Source organism: Choloepus didactylus (assembly GCF_015220235.1).
Source record: "Choloepus didactylus isolate mChoDid1 chromosome Y unlocalized genomic scaffold, mChoDid1.pri SUPER_Y_unloc1, whole genome shotgun sequence".
Taxonomy (NCBI): Eukaryota; Metazoa; Chordata; class Mammalia; order Pilosa; family Megalonychidae; genus Choloepus; species Choloepus didactylus.
In genome coordinates, this window is record NW_023637624.1 from 3,257,837 (window position 1) to 3,267,073 (window position 9,237).

At 34.9% G+C, this 9,237-nt stretch overlaps 1 pseudogene; it reads left to right on the top strand.

Moving 5' to 3' along the window:
- Positions 1-6,113: 6,113 nt before the first annotated feature.
- Positions 6,114-7,769, top strand: LOC119525916 (annotated as a pseudogene).
- The last annotated feature ends 1,468 nt before the right edge of the window (positions 7,770-9,237 follow it).

The following is a 9,237-nucleotide window of genomic DNA, read 5'->3' on the forward strand; positions in this document are numbered from 1 at the left end:
ACTTCAGATAAGATACCAGAGTTGAAACAACTAATTAAAGATGTTCAAACATACTAAATCAACTCAAAACTCAAATCAACAAGTTGAGGGAAGATACAGCAAAAGAGATGAAGGATATAAAGAAGACATTGGGCAAAAATAAGGAAGAACTTGAAAGTTTGAAAAAATGGAAGAACTTATGGGAATGAAAGGCACAATAGAAGAGATGAAAAACACAATAGAGACTTACAACAGCAGATTTGAAGAGGCAGAATATTTGTGAACTAGAGGACACAACATCTGAAATCCTACACACAAAAGAACAGAGAGGGAAAAGAATGGAAAAATACGAGCAAGGACTCAGGGAATTGAATGACAAGATGAAGTGCATGAATGTACATTTCATAGGTGTCCAAGAAGGAGAGAAGAAGGGGAAAGGGGCAGAAAGAATAATGGAGGAAATAAACACAGAAAATTTCCGATCTATTATGTAATATTATGTAATATTATTAAGACATAATATTACAGATACAAGAAACGTAGCATACCCAAAATAGAATGTATCTGAATAGATCTGCTACAAGATACTTAATAATCAGATTGTCAAAATGACAAAGACAAATAGAGAATTCTGAAAGCAGCAAGAGAAAAGCATTCCATCACATACTAGGGAAGCTCAATAAGACTATGTATGGAACTCTCAGCAGAAACCATGGTGATATGATATATTTAACATATTGAAAGAGAAAAATTGCCACCAAGAATTCTGTATCTGGCAAAAATGTCCTTTAAAAATAAGAGAGTTTAATATATTTTTAGACAAACACACTGAGAGAATTTATGAACAAGGGATCTGCTCTACAAGAAATACTAAGAGCACAACAGAGAGATAGGAAAAGACAGGAGAAAGAGGTTTGGTGAACAATGTAGAAATGAAGAATATTATTATAATTAGGAGGAGGAGGAGGAGTAGGAGAGAGAGAGAATATCAGTATTATGAGCAAATGTTGAGAGATAAAGTTGAGAACACAGGTTTTCAGGAGATAGAGGGCAGAAACTGGGCATTTGATGCTACAAGAGTAAAGAATGTTGAACAGGATTGATTGTAAAGATCTAGAAATGGAAATCACAATACTACCTGATGGCAGCACAATATTGTAAGTACTCTGAACAGAGCTGAGTGTGAGTATGATTGAAAGAGGAAGGCTATGACACCAGAAGGAAAGATAGAAGATAAGGACTGGGACAGTATAGCAAAACCAAGAGTGTACAGTGATGCTGATTAAAGGTACAAATACAAGAATATTTTTACGTGATGGAGAACAAATGAATGTCAATGTTGCAAGGTGCTGAAGAAAGGATGGTAAATGGAAAAATACAATCATTGCAAATGAGAGTCTATAGTTAATAGTAACATCATAATATACTTCCATGAAACATAACAAAGGCAATATACAAAAGCTAAATGTTGATAAGAGGGGGATATAAGGGAAGGGTATAGGATTCTTGGTGTTATTGCTGTTGTCTCTACTTTTTATTTTATTTTATTTTATTTTTATTTTTTCCCTCATTTTTGTTTCTCTTTCTTTGCAGAAGAGATGGAAATGTCCTCATATAGATTCTGGTGGTGAGTGCATAACTATATGATTATACCAGGAGCCATGGATTGTTTACTTAGGATGAATTATATAGTGTGTAAATAAAACTGTTTTAAAAATTATCAGAAAGATACAAGTGCTGGAGAAAATATGGAGTGAGGGATGTAACTATTTACTGTTGGTAGAGAAGTAGAATGGAGCAGCCCACTGGGATGACAGTGTGGTGGTTTTACATGAGGCTAAGTATAGAGTTGCCATATTGTCCTGCAACCCCCCTATTAAATATATACTTAGAAGAAATGAAATCAGGGACATGAATGGACATTTGCACACTGGTGTTTACGGTGGCATTATTCACAATTTGCAATGGAAGGAAGTGGCCTAAGGTTACGCTGACTAATGAATGGAAGGGTGAACTGTGGTATATGCATACAATGGAATTTTGAGTGGCTGCAAGAAGGAATGAAATTGAGAGGCATGCACCTATGTGAATGAACTTTGAGGACAATATGTTGAGTGAAATTAGCCAGAAACAAAACTACAAATATTGTAATGCCTCACTAATATGGACTAAATGGACTAAATATAATATGAAAACTCTGAGAATTGAATTCAAGAGCATGGGCTATCAGGGGAAGGTTTAGTGTAAACTTTCCTAGATTGTAAGTTCTTACAGTTGTCACATCTGTTCCTGAGTTGTTACGGTTATTTCTAAATTCTGAGATGGTGAGCTTTTTGTGTATAACCTGGTCATTCCCTGGAACTTCAGGTATCTGTGTGACACCTGAGATGCAGAGCTAGAGTTCTGCAGCTATGAAAGTCAGCATTACACCATACAGCAACTGGAAAACAAAAAGCTGAAAAAGAAATCATACTTCAATTACAGATATATATGAAGTCCTGTTTAGGACTAAGGTAAATCAGACTAAATGACAAAGGATGATATTGACTGTGTTTTAAAACTTCAATTTCTGTGTGAGACCAAAGAAAGATGTTTATTTGGTGTGAAATTTATATTTTCTGTAGCACACTATACAATTTAACTTCTATGTTCAGTTTATTCAAACACCATAATTACATGGAATCTTGAGTGAGACCTGGTTGGTTTGTACAAGTTAGTGGGATACCCCAATACATCCCAGAGTAATCTGGGCAGAGAATAAAAAAGTATTTGCAAAGCCCCGTTTAGGTACTGAGGAAAAATGTGGAAATATTGAACTTCCCCACCTGGGGAATTCCTGATATTCTCACAAACATTGGAGATTACAAATTTAGTAGGCCAAGTGCTCTATCTTGAGCTTGCCCTATGAAACTTATTCCTTCAAGGGAGAATCTAAGCCTACTTATGATTATGCCTAAGAGTCACCCCAAAGAACCTCTTTTGTTGTTCAAATGTGGCCACTCTCTCTAAGCGAACTCTGCAGGTAAACTCACAGCCCTCCTCAGTGTTGGATATGACTCCCAGGGGTGTACATCTCCCTGCTAGGGGATTCACCTGGACCTGGCATCATAGGATTGAGAAAGCCTTCTAGGAAAAAATGGGTAAGAGAAATGAAAAAAAATAAAGTTTCACTGGCTGACAGGTTTCAAATAGAGTGTAAAAGTCATTCTGGAGGTTATTCTTATGCATTATATAGATATCCCTTTTAGTTTTTAGTGTATTAGAGTAGCTAGAAGGAAATACCTGAAATTTTTGAGCTGTAATCCAGTAGTCTTGATTCTTGAAGATGATTTTATAACTATGTAGTTTTTATGGTGTGAATGTATAATTGTGAAAAACTTGCAACTCACATTCCCTTTATCCGGTGTATGGACAGATGAGTAAGAAAATAAAACAAAAAATGAATAAACAATAGAGCAGGATAAGTAGTACGGGATGTTTTGGGTGTCCTTTTTTCTTTTTTTATTCTTATTTGTATTTTTTTGGAGTAATGAAGATATTTAAAAATTGATTGTGATCCTGAATGCACAACTATATGATGATATCATGAACCACTGCACACTTTAGGTGATTATCTGTTATGTCAATATATCTCAATGAAATTGCTTTAAAATTATATAATCACAAAAGATAGAAAAGTAACCAAACAGAAATAATGGCATTGAAGACCACAATAACTGAATTTAAAAATTCCCAGTGGTGTTTCAACAGCAGATCAGAGCTTGCAGAAGAACAAAACCATGAACTTGAAGACAAGAAACTTGAAATGAGTCAGGCTGAGGAACAGAAAGAAAAAATAATGTTAAAAGCAAAAATAGTCTAGGAAACCTATGGAACACCATAAAACGCACCAATATATGAATCACGGGAGTCCCAAAAGGAGAGGAAAGAGAGAAAAGGGCAGAAGCAATATTCAAAGAAATAATAACACGGAACTTCCCAGACATACAAAAGATGTAAATGTGGACATCCAAGAAGCCTAGACAATACCAAACAGGATAAACGTGCAGAAAATTACACCCCATCATATACTGATCACACTATGAAATGCAAAAGACAAGGAGAGACTTGTGAAAGCTGCAAAAGTAAAGCAATGCATTATATACAAGCAAGTCCCAATTAGATTGAGTGCCAATTTCTCATCAGAAACCATGGAGGTAAGAATACTATGGGTTGAAATATTTAAAGTGCTGAAAGAAAACAATTGCCAACCAAGAATTTTATAGCTGGCAAGACTTTATTTTTAAAATGAGGAAGAGATTAAGACATTCCCAGATAAACAAAAGCTAAAGGAATGCATCACCACTAGACCTGCCCTATAAGCAATGTTAAAGAAAGTTCTTCGGACTGAGGAAAGGATACTAGGCAGGGGTTCAAAGCAGCATAAGGAAATAATGACTGGCGTTAAAATTAATGGCTGGGGAAATTATAAAAGTCAGTATTATTGTAGTGTATTATTTGGTGTTTAATTCCACTTCTTACTTCCTATAGGTACTAAAATGCAAATGCATAAAAAGTAATGAAAAATCTATGTTTTTGGACATACAATGTACAAAGATGTGTAAACAAGAACAAAAAATTGTGGGAGAGAGTGTGTTATAGGAAAATATATGTGTATGCTATTGAAATTAATTTCTTATCAGCCCAAATATGAGTGTTATATATTTAGGTGGTTAAATTTTAACCCCATGGTAACCACAAAGAAAACTGATGGACAATATATCCAGAGAGAAATGAGAAGGCCCTCAATATGGTACAACACCAAAAATCAAATAAACATCAAATAAGCATTATTGGAAGTGGGGGACAAAAAATGTGTAAGACTTAAAAAGGCTAAATAGCAAAATAGCAGAAGAAAGTCCTATATTATCAGTAGTGACTTTAAATGTAAAAATGATTAAACCCGCAAGTCAAAAGGCATAGCTTGGCAGAATGAATAAGAAAGTACGACTCAAGTATATGCAGTCTGCAAGAGACTCACCTTAAACTCAAAAATATAAGTAGGTTGAAGGATGGGAAAAAGATACCATGCAAGTAGTAACCAAAAAAGAGCTGGGGTGGCTATACTAATTTCAAATAAAGTAGACTTTAAGTCAAAAACAGTTATGAGGGAAAAGATGGTCATTATATACTGATAAAGGGGATAATTCAACAGGAAGCCATACCAATTATAAATATATATGCACCCAACAGCAGAGCCCCAAAATAAATGTAGCAAATACTGATAGATTTCAAAGGAGAAAGTGACAGTTCTGCATTAATAGTAGGACACTTTAATACACTGCAATCAATAACATCTCATCAGAAGATCAGCAATGAAGTACAAGAATTAAATGATACTCTAAACCAACCAGACCTAACAGATATATGTATGGAACACTTCACCACATCTTAAACAAGACAGAATACACATTCTTCTCAAGTGCATGTGAGTCACAAAACAAGTCTCAATAAATTTTAAAAATATTGATATTGCACAATGCATATTCTCTGACTTCATGGAGTGAAGCCAAAAATCAATACAGGAAGGAGAAATGGAAAATTCACTTAAATGTGCAAATTAAACAACATACCTTAAACTACTAATGGGTTAAAGAGGAAATCACAAGCAAAATTAGGAATTATCTTGAGACAAATAAAAATGAAAACACAACATACCAAAATTTATGGGTTGCAGCAAAGGCAGTGCTAAGGGGGGAATTTATACCTCTAAATGGTGACATTAAAAAAAGAAGAAAGACTTCAAATCAGAGCCCTAAACCTCAAAACTGAAAAAAATATTAAAAAAGAAGAGCCAGCTAAACCCAAAGCAAGCAGAAAGAAGGAAATAACAGATTAGAGCAGCAATAAATGAAATAGAAAACAGAAAGACAATAGAGAATCAACGAAACCAAAAGTTGGTTCTTTTAAAAAGTCAATAACATTGACAAACCTTTAGTTAGACTGGTAAAGAAACACAGAGAGGATACAGATAGCTAAAATCAGAAATGAAAAGGGGGACATTATTATCAACCCCACTGAAGTAAAAAAGACAATAAGAGGATACTATGAACAACTGCATGCCAGTAAATTAGATAACCTAGATGAAATGGACAAATTATTAGAAGCACACAGAATACCTACATTGACTCAAGAAAAAGTAGATGATCTCAAAAAACCAATTACTAGTAAAGAGATTAAATCAGTAACCAAAAACCTCCCTCAGCTCCATTCCTGAGCCACTGAGGCAGGTTGTGATGCCACGGCACCTGCCCACGCCCATCTGAATGGCAACTCATAGTGCCTGCGCAACAGTACAGAGAATATAAGGCTATCTGAAGAGAATTGAAAAAATGGCAATGAATGAAAGTGTCAGCATCTTTAGTTCCATATCCTTAACTGTGGAGACTGTTGATTCACTTCTTCCTGAGAATCCTCCACAGGAATCATTTAAAAATGCTTGGCAAAATGTGGTATATACACACGATGGAATGCTGTGCAGCAGTAAGAAGAAACAATGTCATGAAACATATGACAACATGGATGAACCTTGAAGATATAATGCTGAGTGAAATAAGCCAGGCACAAAAAGAGAAATATTATGTATTACCACTAATGTGAACACTGAAAAATGTAAAATAAATGGTTTATACTGTAAAAAAAAAAAAATGCTTGGAACTCTATGTTGAGTAATTATACAGAGTTCCAGACTGCAACATGGGGATCCCTTAAAGTTCATGGGGTCCTTTCTTTCTTGTTCTCTTTACCTGGTTTTTTTGTTTCAATTTATTCCTTACATGAAAAAGTGCAGAATTCAAAAAGATAAATCAGAAACATTGGAAAACCAATGAAAATGTTTTGAAGAGCTTCTCTTTAATCACTTTTGTATCCAGCTGCCTTTGATTTGTGGAACCTATTATTTTACATAGTATTTCAGTATTCCTTATGACTAGGAAAGAATGCCAAGATGGTATAAGCTTCTGGTGAGAGGGTTGGCTGTGCAGTGATTGATGATACCTGGCACAATTTCCTGCACAGATTCTCACACCACAAAATAATATATAAATATATTCATGAACTTCATCATGAGTTTCAGGCTCCATTTGGAATTGAAGCTGAATATGCACATCCCCTGGAAACCCTAATTCTTGGAACTGAATTTTTCATTGACAAAGTGCTTTTGTGTGATCGTACAATTCTTCTTTGGGCATGGGCAACTCTTACTTTGATAGAAATTATTGATGTCCATAGTGGTTATATTCCTTTGAACCCTTTAAATGTCATCCCTTTCTTTGCTGATTCTAGGCATCATGATTTTCACCACAAGAACTTCATTGGAAACTATGCTTCAACATTTACATGGTGGGACAGAATTTTTGGAATGGACTCTCAGTTTATTGCCTATATTGAGAAGATGAAGAAGTTTGAGAAAAAGACTGAATAAACATTTTACATAGACCTTCCGGAAGGTACATATTTTTGTGAATTATAACTGTTAGCTAACATTGCTTCTGGAGTGCAGAAATAAGCATGTATTTGGCTGTTAAGATACAAAGAACATTAACACCTTTAATTATCTTTCTACTGGGAGCAGTTTCTACTTTACATACAAATTCTGGATATGTAGAAAAATACATATTAAAGTACAGTTTTTGGAGGAAATGTTAAAGGTCATGTTGCTAACCTTATAAAAAGGTTTTATGTACAGGAGTATTAATTTATCTCTTTTCTGCTGTAATACCATAGGCCTGAAGATGGAATTGTTTTTTGTTGTTGTTGTTGTTAGGGATATTTGCATTTATTCATAAGGGAAACAGGTTTGTGATTTTCTTGTCAGGGTAATACTGGCCTCAAAGAATGAATTAGGAAGTGTTCCCTTCTCTTGAATTCTTTGGAAGAGTTTGAAAAGGATTGGTGTTAATTCTTCTTGGAATGTTTGGTAGGATTCACCAGTGAATACATCTAATTTTGGACTTTTCTTTGGTAGAAGGTGTTTGATTATGGACTCAATCTTCGTGTTTGTTATAGGTCTGTTGAAGTTTTCCATTCATTCTTGAGTCAGTTTAAGTAATTGTTGTTTCTCAGAAATTTTCCATTTAATCTAGATTGTTTAATTTGTTACTATGCAATTGTTTACAGCATTTTCCTGTAATCCTTTGTATTTCTTTAATGTCAATAAAATGTCACCATTTTCATTTTTTACTTTGGTTATTTTTGTCTTTTCTCTTTTTTCTTTGTCAGTTTAGTTGAAGGTTTGTCAATTTTATTGCTCTTTTCAAAGAACAAACTTTTAGTTTTCTGGATTCTCTCAATTATTTTCCGATTATCTGTTTCATTTATCTCTGCTCTAATTTCAGTTATTTCTTTCCTTCTGCTAACTTTGGTTTTGCTTTGTTCTTTTTATAGTTCCTCAAGATGTGAAGGTAGATTATTGATTTGAGATGTTTCTTCTTTTTAAATATAAGTGTTCATAGCTATAAATTTCCCTTTGAGCACTGTCTGCTGCATCCCATAAGTTTTGGTTCGTTGTGATTTCATTTTCATTCATCTCTAAGTATTTCATAATTTTCTTCTCATTTTTTCTTTGACCCATGTGTCAGTTTATATATTTATGTCCGCCAGAAAAAGCCATATTCTTTAATGCATTCCTGTGGGGACAGACATATTAGTGTGGATTGGGTTGGAACCTATTGGTTCAGTGTCCATGGAAATGTGCCCCACCCAACTGTAGGTGATAACTCTGATTGGATAATTTCCATGGAGGTGTGGCCCCACCCATTCAGCATGGACCTTGTTTAGTTTACTGGAGCACTGTATAAGCTCAGACAGAAGGAGCTCATAGCGAGCTGGAGCTGACACAGCCATTTTGAAGATCGCTGTTGGAAGCTGATGCACATTTTGGAGAATGCCATTTTGAAATGCAACCTGAGAACAAGCAGATGCCAGCCACGTGCTTTCCCAGCTAACAGGTTTTCCAGACACCAATGGCCTTTCTCCAGTGAAGGTACCCTTTGTTGATGGACACTTTAGGGCCTTAAAACTGTAACTGTGTTACCAAATAAATCCCCTTTTATAAAAGCCAATCCATTTCTGGTGTTTTGCATTCTGGCAGCATTAGCAAACTGAACAATCCATCTTTTGATTAAGAGTGTGCTGTTCAATTTCCATGTATTTGTAAGTTTTCTAGTTTTTCTTCTTTCATTGATTTCTTGTTTCAATCCATTGTGGTCAGAGAAGTTA